The 15,574-nt window shown below is 44.3% G+C and overlaps 1 pseudogene; it reads right to left on the bottom strand.

Annotated features, from left to right (window-relative positions):
* Positions 1–1,391: 1,391 nt before the first annotated feature.
* Positions 1,392–4,526, bottom strand: LOC123061850 (pre-mRNA-splicing factor ATP-dependent RNA helicase DEAH7-like; annotated as a pseudogene).
* Between the last annotated feature and the right edge of the window lie 11,048 nt (positions 4,527–15,574).

Raw genomic sequence — 15,574 nt, 5'->3', positions numbered from 1 at the left:
AACTAAGGCAACATAGAGGAGCATCTTCTGTCCATGATGGTGCTGCTGCCTGCGGCCAAAGGCATACGGGTTACTTTGATCTTCTCTAAAAGTTATTGCTGGTCAAAACATAATTAAGAAGCAAGGCAGACAACAGGGGTCACTTCACTTGCATGTACACTTTAGTACAGGCCATCATGCTCTTAAGGTTTCATCTGATTCCAAAAACTCGCACAGTTGACACTCAGAAAACAAAGTGACGACAGTAGAACATAGCTTCCCCTCAACTTATAATGCATGACAGCGCGCTCCTGCCCATTGTTGCAAAAAATGAAATAAAATAAAAAGTGGATATGGTAAAGCTACTAGCATCAAGCGTAGTTCATCCATAATGGAGTATTATATTGGCATTGCCAACTTGTCATTACTACAATGGAACAAAGCAAAAATTTCACACAGAAGCACTAATTAAACACAAGCCGTCCGAATTTTGCCACTAGCATTCCATCAGCATATGAATAAACTAGGAAATATTCAGGATTCAAGGTGAGCACCTCAACTCGACAGACAGCAGCCTGCGCGCATCTTTTATCAGATTAAGCAGAGAGTACATGCACATTGACATCATATAGTATCTTGTGCTTGCTGAAATTAGAGTCTGTTTTTGTTGAAATTGGCAATACAAGATATAAAGACCGAAATTTGTTGCAGTAGATTGTACAATTCAGCCTACTATTTAATGTGAAACAAAGGAAATATACAGCTCTAATTATAGTCATCATCAGATTGCCTGCTTACATGTATTGTACTTATTAAACTTCCAGTTGAGACTTAAGCAACTTTTATGTTCCATGTTCTATATGGAAACAGGAATCTAATGCATAAGATAAACTTGTGTAAACCTAGCTAAGGGATGGCGTGAAAATTGAATTGGAAAAAAAATCAGGATTCAACTGGAAATTTGAATCTACAATGAAGTTGCAGCACATAATCTGATAAATGTTTATATATGTAACAAAGCGTGCCTATAGTTCTGTGAATCTGATCTCAAAGATAACTCTTTCCTTGTGAATTGGTTTCAGAGGAAATTCGACCTGAATCTGGTCAACAACATCTGAGTGCTGATTAACTGATGTTTCTGCATCCACATGATTTGGACCACTGATACTGAATCTTAATAAGTATACTCACTTAAACTTGTTGTAATGTGGAAACACCATAAAAGCGGTGAGCTGAATAAACCAGGAAAGCAACAGCAGGCTCTCTTGATACTGCACAAACAACTTTTGTGCAACAAAATTAATTAGCATTAGAAGACCTAGGAAATACAAAGCAGTGGATGCTATACAATAAACTTATGAAGCCACAGGTATGGGAAAGATATGTGGAGTATAATGTTATCAACAAAGTGGTTCACAATGTAACTAAATTGGAGCAGTATTAGGTTTCTACCAACAATGTTGCACTACTAAGAAATTAGCAGTCGACTGCGAAGTAGCAAATCCGCTAAAAATTAACATATAAACAAACACGAAAGTAATGCTATGCTTCCTGACAGGTGTGTGTCCCACATAATGCATTCATTCATGTGTGATTATATCAGCACATACAAACATACGCACTCAACCTTCCTACCTACAAACCCATCCTCCTTCTGGGCCTAAGATACGCCAAACCTTTCTTCAGGCCTGGCATAGCAACCTGCTGCTGCGGCTTGCCCCTCTTCTCCCTCCCCTTCACTCTGCATGCCGCCTCAGCTTGCTCCTGCCTCAGCTTCTCCATCTCCTCTTCCATGGCCATCTTCTCCTCATTATGCCACCTCCTGCGGTCAAGGAAGGAAGTGTCACCCTCCTTCACAGAGAAGAACATGGGCCCCAGCTCTACCAGCCACTGCGGGTCAACTGCACTGACACACTGCATATAGTCCTTGGTTGTCAGGACAAGCTCGTGGTAGACGATGTAGTCAGGGGTTTAGCCGAGACCGTAGAGGGCACTGCTGGGATGCAGGTGGCACGGCACCCCATTACGGCAGTTGACGTACTCTCCAACACCCTTCAACCTTGCAGAGTTCTGGAAGTACGCTGAGCAGATGGCCTTCCTCACCACGTCCCATTCCCTATGGCATGATGTCTGCGGGATCTTCAGGGTGTTCAGTATGTCCACCAATTGAGATCTCACTTCCCGAGCCTTTTGTAGACCCTTGAAATGGAGGAAGTGAGCATTGCACCAGTCTACGCTATATTCGTTCGACTTCCAGAGCAGGTATACATTGAGGAGTGTTAGATGGTCAGACTCCGGTACAAAAAACTTCTCCCTTGCAGTGTCACTCTCCTCTTCTCGATCTTTTGGGCGGAAGAATACTGATGGCACTGAGAGCATGGATACAATCGTCAGTACTTCATCAACGCACCCCAGCTCCTTACCCATGAGAAGCATCTTTGCCAGGGTTGGGTCCAATGGGAACTCCACCATCTTCCAGCCTAGATTTGTAAGGCCACCGGCATTGTTCAAGGCACCCAACAGCCAGAGCTGGTACATGGAGTTGAGGATATTCTCCTGGGGAGGTGGGTCCATGAAGTCAAAATGAAGCAAATTTTCGACTTCGAGGGATTTCAGTAAGAGAACCACGTTCGCAAGGTTGGTCCTTTGGATCTCTGGCACGGGGTTAGGGAGCATCTCATCCTGGTAAGCGGATTCCGTGAACAGCCTGTAGCATGTGCCGGGGCCAGTTCTTCCTGCACGCCCTGCGCGCTGGTCTGCGGCTGCTCGACTACATGGAAAAACCTGAAGAGCGTCCATGCCCATCCGTGGATTGTATACCTTCATCTTTCCATACCCAGTATCGATGACATACAAGATACCATCTACTGTCAGGGATGTCTCAGCGATGTTGGTAGCAACAATGCATTTGCGAGTGCCCTCTCCTGCCTTCTGAAAGATCTTGGCCTGCAAGTCAGCAGGCAACTGCGAATAGACGGGCAAGATTGAGAGCTTGCCTACAACCTTGGTGGATGATGATATTAGCTGTTTCATGCGCTCAGCAAACGCATAGCAAGCAGTCTCGATTTCTTCCTGCCCAGTCATGAATATGAGAATGTCGCCAGGGCCACTCGTTATGTGGATTGTGATGGCCTGCTTCACTGCCGCTTCCACATAATCTTCACATGGTGTTTTGCTGTACAAGATATTAACTGGAAATGTCCTTCCAGGTATGTGAAATACAGGTGCACCACCAAAGAATTTTGAGAATTTGTCTGCATTTAGTGTTGCAGATGTGACAATTAGCTTAAAATCCCGTCGCCGTGCAGCAACCTTCTTCAATATACCAAACAATACATCGGTGTCCACTGATCTCTCGTGTGCTTCATCCATGATGATAACCTGATATTTGTCCAGGTCAGCATCCTTCAAGGTTTCACGGAGCACTCCATCTGTCATGTACTTTATTTTTGTGTTACGACACGTGACATCCTCGAATCGAATAGCATATCCAACTTCTTCTCCAAGCACGGTTTCCATTTCATCACTGACACGCCGAGCAACACTCATGGCAGCCACACGTCTTGGCTGAGTGCAGCCAACAAGGCCAGTTCTGGTATATCCATCCTCATGCAGATACTGAGTCAGCTGGGTAGTCTTCCCAGAACCAGTTTCACCAACGACCACAACCACTTGATTTTCCCGCACAACTCCGAGCAGGCCATCCCTGACAGTGTATATGGGAAGGTATTGCCTCTGTTGAGAAAGAGATTTCGATTTTGCAAAATCACTGACTGCCTCTGCCTTTTCCTTCAAGTGTTGTGAAAATTTCAGCTTCTCTTTGAAGTCAACATCACCTTGGTCACCAACAAGCGCACTGTCAGCATCAGCCTGCTGGGCTGTTCTCTCAACACCCAAAATATTTCCTAGCTTAGATCCAGCAAGCTCCCAGAAGCGTTGCCTTGACTTGTTCATACTCTGCTTTTCACGAATTTCCCTAACCAAAAGAGAACCTTTGCGCGCAATGATAGCCATATCAGATGTCGGGTCCTTGAGTGGCATCACAGGCTCTGCTTGTGTTGTGAACACTACTCGTCCATCAAGGAATGGGGGTTTCGTGTCATGAACAAGTAGTATCACCTTACGCTCCTCCTCATCGTCGAACTCCATCTGCACCTCTGTTCTTCTAACAGCTCCTGATCTGAACAACTGCCTGTCCTCCCACCGAGCATTCTCAGCGGTTACCTGTGATAACCTTTTGCTCTGAGCAAGAGTCATCAGGCTTCCATCTTGGCGAGTCATCTTCTTGAGCAATTTTGCCTTCTTATTCTGAAAGGAAGCATCATCTCCAAGATAATCACCGACATTGAATATACTGCTATGTTCTTCACAACCATACCATGTGCGGTCAGCATTGTAATCCATCTCCTGCATCATCTCCTCGGTGACCTTAAATTTTCCATCGGCTGTTGGGGGCCTTGTACCAGCTTCGGTGTCATTGCGCGAAGAAGAAGGCACTTTTGAGGAGCCAGAAGGGCGTACAGGCGCAGAAGGCAAAGAATACACATTGTCCCACGGGGATGGTGCCGGATGTTGCCGTTGGGATGCAGGTGGATCATCACGGTACTCCCGACGAGGTGTAGCTTCCCATTCCCATCGGCGGCGGCAATCGGTTCTCGCGATTTCTCCTGATCTATGCTCGGCCGCCACTTGTTCCTTGTGGGGACGAGGCCTGAATGCGTCGCTGCCTTGTGATTCTCGTTTCCTCTTTGCGAGGACGTCCAAACCTAGAACGGAGCTTCTTGGCCGACGCGGCAAGATCGGACCACCCTGCATCGCGCCCAAGTGAGGGATTCGAGATTGTTCGTTATCAGCAGCAAAAAGAAAAGGAAACGGAAGGGATGAATTCAAGCAAGCTAGGGCTTCCTTATCCTTAACAACGAAGGAAGCCAAATGCGTCCGGAACGACTGATGGGAGGAGGGGGACGACGAGGAGTTGCTCCGGCCGGCGGACGCGGGCGAAACGGCTCCGGCGGCGACGGGTTTGGGGAGCTGGGACGGATCGGGTGAATTTGGCTGGGGTTGGAGGTGAGTCAACTTAGTATATTGGTCAGTTTTGCTAAAGCACATCTACAGGTGTCATAAATATTGCACATCTAAGTCATATGTCATTGATCTTATATTAAGATTCGTGTGAATATTTTTTTCTCTTTTTTCTTTTTTTCTTTATGTTTGATTCACTCACTTAGATGTGCAATAACTAAGAGCACATCTATATTGGTCGGCTTGGTTAGACCGATACAGGGAAAGACACTCTGAGTTGGAGGAGACAGGGTGCATTGCAAACCCCGTCCCTGTCCAAGACGAGAGGGGATCGGCTCCAAACGCGGATTCATCATCAAAATGTTTGAAAATGTTAATGGTCGTTTGGATACGCGCGCTTGGATTGTTGTTTCACGGACAGATTCGTTTTATACACTTGTAACTACTTTCGTTCATATTTTGTGAGGATTTGAAAGGTCGGAGTTAGTCTCTTTTTTTCTTTTAGATCGTTTAGCAGTTCCCCAACCAGCTTTCTCTCCGAGAAAGCCTTCCTGAGATTCAAAGAAAAAGGTTTGAAGGTTGATCTATGGGATCAGTGATAGTTCGGAACCAGCAAAGGAAGGCTAAAAAGCCGTAGTGCTAACGCACGCCCTGTACTTTCGAAGCTAAAAAGACAGCAGCAAGCTCCGCGCCGAAAAGCGAAGCGAGCCGTGCTAGCGCGCTATTCTTCCTTTATGAGCGAGACTCTATCCAGATCTACTGATCTAAGAACTCCGCGAGCGAACTGAGCAAGCCAGGAGGCGCCTATCGGCAAGGCTTGGAAAAAGCCTTAAGTTTAGGCTCCCTTTCTTCACTGAACTAATTCACCTAGGTCCAAACCTGCTGAGATAGCTAATTTTTCCTTTATGAGATCTCGGCTCTTTGAAATGACTGGAGAGAGCCCCGCCTCCTCTTGGTTGGTGTCGGGCCCGAGAGTGATGGGACTACTTCCTTAAAGAGCCTTTCGTTCGGGCCGACATGAGGGGCCCTGGTCTATCAATTGAGGGAGCGAAAAACAGGCTTTGCTCCCTCTTTTTTAAATGAAGAAAGAAAGAAGGGTCAAAGTTTAGACCGCTCACAGTAGTTTTACCCATAGAAAAGATCATGAAAAAGGTGATCAAAATGGTACCAACATCCATTTACGATCCCGAGTTTCCAGACACATCGCACTTCCGCTCAGGTGGAGGCTGCCACTCGGCCCTCAGACGGATCAGAGAAGAGTGGGGAACCTCTTGCTGGTTTTTGGAATTCGACATCAGGAAGTGTTTTCACACCATCGACCGACATCGATTCATCTCAATATTGAAGGAAGAGATCGACGATTCCAAGTTCTTTTACCCCACCCAGAAAAAGTTTTCCGCCAGATGACTCGTAGGGGGTGAGAAGGGCCCTGACTCCATCCCAAACAGTGTACTAATATCGGCCCTACCAGGCAATATCTACCTACACAAGCTCGATCGAGATAGGGAGGATCCGGCAGAAGCACGAAATTCCTCTTGTAGTGAAAATAAGATCGGTTCTATTAAGAATAGGTCATCGTATTGGTGACCAAGAAAAGTATGGAAAAGAAGCAAGCTTCAACGCTCCCCAAGACAATAGAGACCTCATAGTGGGGAGGGTAAAGAGCATCCAACGCAAAGCGACCTTTCATTCCCTTGTTTCGTCGTGGCACCCCTCCCCCCCTCCCACAAGCACCCCCAGGCGAAGGGGAGACCAGAAAACGCCTTTCGTTTCCCCCTTCAGCGTCCCTAGCCGCCTTCCTTAACAAGCCCTTGAGCCTTCTTTGCGCCGCCTTCCTCATAGAAGCCGCTGGATTGACCCTGAAGGCCAAATTCAATGGTAGAGAAGGCTTTAATAAGAATTTGGCCATGAGAGACCTTCTTAAGTATTGCAAAAGAAGGGGCCTGCTGATAGAGTTGGGCGGGGAGGCGATACTAGTTATCAGGTCAGAGAGAGGCCTGGCCTGTAAGCTGGCCCCCCTTTAAAAGCCATTCCTTATTAATAAGGATTTGTTACGCGCAATATGCCGACGACTTACTACTGGGAATCATGGGTGCCGTATTCCTTCTCATAGAAATACAAAAACGTATCACCCACTTCCTACAATCCGGTCTAAACCTTTGGTTAGGATCCGCAGGATCAACAACCATAGCTGCACTGAGTACGGTAGAATTCCCCGGTACGGTCATTCAGGAATTCCCCGGTTTGGTTTTGGTAATTGATGACAATCTCTATGGACTAATGGTTGCCTTGAGTTATATTTGAAGGTTTTGTCCATAGGCTTTTCTTGGAGTACATGTGTTGGTTTCAAGGAGAGTTTGTGTCGACCAAGGTGCTATTCAAGGAATTACCTAAAGATTGGTCTTGTGAGAGGTTGATCAAGACTAAGTCAAAGAGTGAATCAAGTTGATCAACCCACAAAGCGTAGAAGATGTACCGAGAGGGATCAAGTGATCCCATGGTATGGTAAGCATTGTCAATTACGCTTTGTGTACTAACCCATGGTTGTAGTATCCCTATCAAAGAGCTGACGAAGGGGATGAGCGGAAGAGGTCATCTACTGGACGCGGTTCAACTAGCAGAGACTCTTGGAAAATATGGACTAAAAAGCCCCCAAGTTAGCGTATTATGGGGGGGCATCAAGCACATTCGGCAAAGATTGATGGGGATCCCGTTGTTGCATAGCTCAGGTCAGAGCAAGGTGCCATCAGGCGTTCAATAGGCAGTCTCACGATCGGGCATTAGTGTCCTGAAGAAGAAATTGTATACTCCCTTTGGTCGGAAGGCGGCGGGGGAAGGAAGGGGACACTGGGTGGGACCTTTCAGTAGCGAATTCCCCATACAAATAGAGGCGCCTATCAAAAAGATACTCTGAAGGCTTCAGGATCGAGGTCTCATTAGCCGAAGAAGACCCAGGCCAGTCCACGTGGCCTCTTTGACCAATGTCAGTGACAGAGACATGGTAAATTGGTCCATGAGCATCGCGATAAGTCCTTTGTCCTACTACAGGTGCTGCGACAACCTTTACCAAGTCCATACGATTGTCAACTACCAGATCCGCTGGTCCGCAATATTCACCCTAGCCCACAAGCACAAATCTTAGGCACGGAATATAATCCTAAAGTACCCCAAAGACTCAAATATAGTCAATCAAGAAGGTGGTAAGACCCTTGCTGAGTTCCCAAACAGCATAGAGCTTGGGAAGCTCGGACTCGGTCAAGATTTGAACAACGGCGGAGCACTCAACTACATGTTTAATAAGTAGTTGTCTTTTTCTATTTGGATTTTAGCGAATAGGTGTTTACATGAGATTAGTTAAGTAGGCTCGCCTTATCTGCTATAAGATAGCTAGTTGTGGGGCTTTCGAAAAAAGGTTGAAGGCTTCGCTATCGCTCATGGCTTTTATTGTAGTCATAGTCTTGGAGTCGGCCCTCCATACCTATTTAGTCTTTCTAATCCTAATGCCTTTTCCATCATTCATTTTGTGGTAGCTTACGCATCATAAAAACAGAACCTTTCTGGTCCGGAAGATCGCTGCTTCGCTGATACGTCCATTTTGCATCATGCTTTTATATTGATATTTATTGCATTATGGGCTGTTATTACACATTCTGTCACAATATTTATGCCTATTCTCTCTTATTTTACAAGGTTTGCATAAAGAGGGAGAATGCCGGCAGCTGGGATTCTGGGCTGGAAAAGGAGCAAATATTAGAGACCTATTCTGCACAGCTCCAAAAGTCCTGAAACTTCACGGAAGATGTTTTCAGAATATATAAAAAATATTGAGCGCAAGAAGTTCACCAGGGGGGCCACACCCTGCCCACGAGGGTGGGGGCGCGCCCTACCCCCCTGGGCGCGCCCCCTACCTCGTGGGCCTCCTGGTGGCCCTCCGATGGCCATCTTCTTCCATATGGAGTCTTTCGATGAGAAAAAAATCATAAGCCATCTTTCCAGACGAGACTCCGCCGCCACAAGGCGGAACCTTGGCGGAACCAATCTAGGGCTCTGGCGGAGCTGTTCTCCCAGGGAAACTTCCCTCCGGGAGGGGGAAATCATCGCCATCGTCATCACCAACGCTCCTCTCATCGGGAGAGGGAAATCTCCATCACCATCTTCACCAGCACCATCTCCTCTCAAAACCCTAGTTCATCTCTTGTATCCAATTCTTGTCTCCAAGTCTGGGATTGGTACCTGTGGGTTGCTAGTAGTGTTAATTACTCCTTGTAGTTGATGCTAGTTGGTTTATTTGGTGGAAGATCATATGTCCGGATCCTATATACATATTAATACCCCTCTGATTATGAACATGAATATGCTTTGTGAGTAATTACGTTTGTTCCTGAGGACATGGGAGAAGTCTTTCTATTAGTAGTCATGTGAATTTGGTATTCGTTCGATATTTTGATGAGATGTATGTTGTCTCTCCTCTAGTGGTGTTATGTGAACATCGACTACATGACACTTCACCATTATTTGGGCCTAGAGGAAGGCATTGGGAAGTAATAAGTAGATGGTGGGTTGCTAGAGTGATAGAATCTTAAACCCTAGTTTATGTGTTGCTTTGTAAGGGGCTGATTTGGATCCATATGTTTCATGCTATGGTTAGGTTTACCTTAATACTTTTGTTGTAGTTGCGGATGCTTGCAATAGAGGTTAATCATAAGTTGGATGCTTGTCCAAGTAAGGACAGTACCCAAGCACCGGTCCACCCACATACCAAATTATCAAAGTACAGAACGTGAATCATATGATCATGACGAAAACTAGCTTGACGATATTCCCATGTGTCCTCGGGAGCGCTTTACATCATATAAGAGTTTGTCCAGGCTTGTCCTTTACTACAAAAAGGATTGGGCCACCTTGCTGCACTTTATTTACTTTTGTTACTTGTTACTCATTACAAATTATCCTATCACAAAACTATCTGTTACCTATTATTTCAGTGCTTGCAGAGAATACCTTGCTGAAAACCGCTTATCATTTCCTTTTGCTCCTCATTGGGTTCGACACTCTTACTTATCGAAAGGACTACAATAGATCCCCTATACTTGTGGGTCATCAAGACTCTTTTCTGGTGCCATTGTCGGGGAGTGAAGCGCCTTTGGTAGGTGGAATTTGGTAAGGAAAAATTTATATAGTGTGCTGAAATTTACTGTCACTTGTTACTATGGAAAGTAATCCTCTGAGGGGCTTGTTTGGGGTATCTTCACCCCGACCAGTAGAGCAAAGAGTTGCTCCTCAACCTACTGAACCTACTGAAAATGAAAATGTCTGCTTTGAAATTCCTTCGGGTAAGATAGAAAAACTGCTAGCTAATCCTTTTGCAGGAGATGGAACAACGCATCCTGATGAGCACCTAATATATGTGGATGAAGTTTGTGAATTATTTAAGCTTGCAGGTGTACTCGGAGATGTTATTAAGAAGAAGGTCTTCCCTTTATCTTTGAAGGAAGATGCATTGACATGGTATAGGCTATGTGATGATACGGGGTCATGGAACTACAAACGATTGAAATTGGAATTTCATCAGAAATTTTATCCTATGCATCTTGTTCATCGTGATCGCAATTATATATATAATTTTTGGCCTCGCGAAGGAGAAAGCATCGCTCAAGCTTGGGGGAGGCTTAAATCAATGTTATATTCATGCCCCAATCATGATCTCTCAAGAGAAATGATTATTCAAAATTTATATGCTCGACTTTCTGATAACAATCGCACCATGCTCGATACTTCTTGTGCTGGCTCTTTTATGACAAAGACTATTGAATTCAAATGGGATTTATTGGAAAGAATTAAACGCAACTCTGAAGATTGGGACCTCGGCGAAGGTAAGGAGTCAGGTATGACACCTAAATTTGATTGTGTTAAATCTTTTATGGATACCGATGTTTTTCGTAAATTTGGTACTAAATATGGACTTGACTCTGAGATAGTAGCTTCCTTCTGTGAATCTTTTGCTACTCATGTTGATCTCCCTAGGGAGAAATGGTTTAAATATCATCCTCGCATAGAAGTAAAAGTAGCTGCACCTATTGAAGTTGAAGAAAAGACTATCACTTATAATGATCCTATTGTTCCTACTTCTTATGTTGAGAAACCACCTTTCCCTATTAGGATAAAGGATCATGCTAAAGCTTCAACTGAGCAAATTAAAGTTGAACCTAATATTGCTATTGTTAAAGATCTCTTGTCTGATAATATTGATGGGCATGTTATTCATTTTCGTGATGAGACTGCTAGAATTGCTAAACCTTGTGCTAAAGGTAAACCTAGATCTTTGGCAGGCATGCCTGTTATTTCTGTTAAAATAGGAGATCATTGTTATCATGGCTTATGTGATATGGGTGCCAGTGCTAGTGCTATACCTTATGACTTATACAAAGAAATTATGCATGATATTGCACCTGCTGAGATAGAAGATATTGATGTCACAATTAAACTTGCCAATAGAGATACTATTTCACCAATTGGAATTGATAGAGATGTTGAAGTCTTGTGTGGGAAAACTAAATATCCTGCTGATTTTCTTGTTCTTGGTTCCCCACAAGATAGCTTTTGTCCCATTATATTTGGTAGACCCTTCTTGAACACTGTTAATGCTAAGATAGATTGCAAACACTACAAAAAAATACACTTCCATGATGATACATGTTTGTCACAGTAGGTCGCGTTTTTTGTCATGTTGTACATCCATGGCAAATTTATGACAGAATCAAGATAGTCATACCTATGCTGTCGTAGAAGTTTTCCATGACATTACCAAAATTATCATCACGGAAGTGTCCACTTCCATGACGATAAATCGCGCGTCACAGAAGTGCTTTCGTCAAGGGTGAACGACACGTGGCATCCACCATAAGAGAACGCCGTTAAGCTATCAGGTCGGGTTTTGGATCCGATAACCCGTTAACAGCCCCGACCAACGGGAAATTTCCACATGTAAAATTCTTATTGGCCGGACGAAACACGTGTTAGCTCGTCAGTGGGTCAGATAGGCGCCTATGATACGTCGACACGTGGCACGACCCAACAGAGGCCCATTCCTGTGAAAAGGCCAGCCTGTTTGACTTGGTCAAAAGGTGGCGGGCCGGCCCATGGAAAGCCTGTTAATGGCCTGTTCGCATATAGCCCATTTACAGCCCGCTAACCCAAGGCCCATTATGCCCTATCCGAATTAAGCCCAGTAGCGTCATCCGGGCCATCCAATATGATTCCAGCCCGTTTTCACTTCTGGCCCATGTATGGCCCATGACGTCTTTCGGCCCATATGAGGCCCTATGTAACTCTTGGCCTATTAACGGCCCGTGGTGAAACTGGCCCGTAATGAACAGTGTATCACTTTACACCCATTAACGGCCCGTGGTGAAACTGACCCGTAATGAACAGTGTATCACTTTATACCCATTAACGGCCCGTTAATCCGTTGGGCCGTTTCCAGCCCATGTTATCTTTCGTCCTTCTCAGAGCCCATTTATTCTTGGGCTCATTTCTAGCATTCGTTTACTTACGGCTTGTTACTGTCATTTTCTGCTTGTGGGCCAAATTCAGCCCGTGGTTACAGTCGGCCCGTTTGTGGTCCGTTAATACGTTGGGCCGTTTTCATAGCGTCATCAAATACGGCCTATTAACGATGGCCCGTTACGGTCGGCCCATGAACGGACGATTCCAACTCTAGCCCGTTTACGGCCATAATGTAGCCTGTTATTGGCCCATGTTTGGCCAATCGATCATATGGCCCGTATACGGCCCATTGATGATACGGCCCGTAGAAGGCCCATTGTTTGTACGGCCCGTAGAAGGCCTACTGTTTCTACGGCCCGTAGAAGGCCCACTGTTTCTACGGCCCGTAGGAGGCCCAGTGTTACTACAGTAAATATTAGCCCATGGTTATTGTGGCCTAGTTTTAAAAAATAGGTTATTGTAGCCACTAGTTAACCACGGAAAAAGAACTGCAATGACTACAAGCAAACAAATAAACAAGACAACAAGGAAATAAATAAGCAAACAACTAACACTAGGCTATCATGGCTATTACACATATTACATCCACTGGGCATCAAAGTTCGCCACCAGTGCAAATATAGGGAACAAAGCAGCATATCATATACACTGGCCGTCAAAATTAGCCACCAGTGCAAATAAACGGTAGTGGCCAGTAAAGTGAGTTTGAATAGCTTGTGCAAGCGGTAGTGGCCAGTAACTCCAACACTAAACCAAGACAGGATGTGTCACTATCCTAAACCTTATCTGCATTACTTCCTTTACCGTTGCTTAATAAGGTACTCTTCCCCAATATTCTATCAACATTCTAAAAGAAGAAACAAGCAAACACATAACAAGTTTAGCATGTACTAGTATATGAAACTCATTTCGGTGAACCAGTTCATTAGTAAGGTGGACAAGATTAAACTACCAAGCCTTCTATTGCCAAGTACTAGTACATAATAAAAGCATCAAACAAACATATATCTATGTCCTATGGTAGCAATGGAATCTTAAATTAGAACAGTTGTTCTTCAGGTTTAGGCACTTGTTCTACATGAACAGAGTACAGTAAGACGCAAGAATATAATACTTAAAAATAGAAAATGAGCTCATAGACCTTACCACGTTCTTGGGTCGGGACCAGTACAAAACAAGGCGTTCCCAGTCATCGTCCAGTAAATGTGTCTCAGGAGAACGTAAGGGAATTTGATGAGTTTCTTTGCCGGTGAAGTACGTTTTCTTCAGGTAATTCCGATACTGCCACCAAGCATTCTTGAAGATAGCAGAGGTATTATTAGCACAGGTTACCTCATCCCGAGTTTCCAAATCGGTCCTTCTCTATAGAGAAAAATGGGAAAATTTGCTGTATTATAACCATCATGGAGGTAGGATGTATGGTACGAAGCAAAGTAATTGCCATGAATAACATTACTTACAAATAACTCCTGGACAAACACCTGCAACTGGCATTTTCCTTCATCTTCGGTATAATATTTCCAAGATGGGAAGATACGCACATATGATTTAACAACATCAAATGCGATAGATGCTAAATTACGACTAGCTGGTTGTGCTTCCTCCACAAGAATAGGCGTACTAACTGGTGGAGTTGGGGTTCACCATGATAGTACTGGCCCTTTGGGCACTGGAGCTGCCTTACTAACTGCTCTTGTTTGGGAGCTCTGTGGTGGAGATGGTGCTGTGTCAACAAGAACTGGGTTACTATCGGCTGGGGTTGGGGTTAGATTGGGTGAAGCTGGTTCTCTGTCCATCGTAGTAGGGGTACAATCTATGAGAGTTTGGGTTATGTGTGGTAGGGCTGGTTCTTGTGCATGTACAACCGGGGTGCTATTTCCACCAAGAGGTAGCACTGTTTTATTTGAAGACCGTGTTTTTAGTCCGCTAGATACTGGCATCACCCGCTCCAATTCAAATGGTTGATAAACAGGAAACATAGTTGAATGTACAGACATTGTATGAGAGACAGATGCAATAGATAGTGTGGAAAAAAAGGGCATGAAATAGTTGACATGTATATTGTTTAACTAAAATGGATAGCATGACATAATTTCACATATATGATGTCTATCTAAACTAGATAGCATGGCATAACATAATTCAAAGATATGATGAATAACTAAACAGGATCACATGACATAATTCACCTACATGTTATCTAAGTAATCAGAATCGCATCATTTAATTCACATACGTGATTTATATGCTAAACAGAGGGCATTCGATATGATGTCTGAACTAAGAACATGGTGTTGAATATTGTGTATATGATGTCTAAACTATGCAATGCAAGACACCGTATGCATGATATGAGCAGTATGACCATGCCAAGTTAGAGCATACACCTCAGTGGGGGAATAGGACTGGTCATCTGTCTCTGAATCCATCTCCGAGGAGCTATCGGGACCCAACAAGAGATTTGCTTTGACAGGTAGCACTGTCTGCTCTGAAGGCCTTGTTTTCACTCCAGATTTTTCATCTCCCACCCAAATGGCTGATTCAAAGGAAGAGTAGTTTAATGTACAAACATTGTCAAGAAATGGAAATGTAATGAAGAAAAGGATGGGCAAGATATCATTCAAATATATGATGCCTGGTTAAAAAGGATGGCATTGCACATTTTACATATATTATGGCTGGCTAAAAGACATGAGACTGCATAATTCCCATATATGATATAGAAACTAAACAGGTGGCATTACAGAACATGTCTAAACTAAGCAGATGACATATATGATGTCAAAAGTAGGCACTGCAAGGCAACATATGCATGATATGACTAACATCATCATGCCAAGGTAGAGAAAACACCTTGGGGGGTAAATAGGAGTGGTCAGCGGCGTCCGAATCCGCCTCAGAACAAATATCTTCCTCTGGATTACAATCTGGAGAGGGGTAGGGAGGGTCTGCCATTGAACCCGCCATGGAGCGATGTCTACATGACATTGTATTGCCGAGCAAAACTCTTCTCTTTTTCTCTACATGTTCAGCATGACTGTGTACAATATCTGACATGCATATGAAA

Source organism: Triticum aestivum, chromosome 3A (assembly GCF_018294505.1).
Source record: "Triticum aestivum cultivar Chinese Spring chromosome 3A, IWGSC CS RefSeq v2.1, whole genome shotgun sequence".
In the NCBI taxonomy this organism is placed as follows: Eukaryota; Viridiplantae; Streptophyta; class Magnoliopsida; order Poales; family Poaceae; genus Triticum; species Triticum aestivum.
This window is presented reverse-complemented; position numbering and strand designations above follow the sequence as displayed.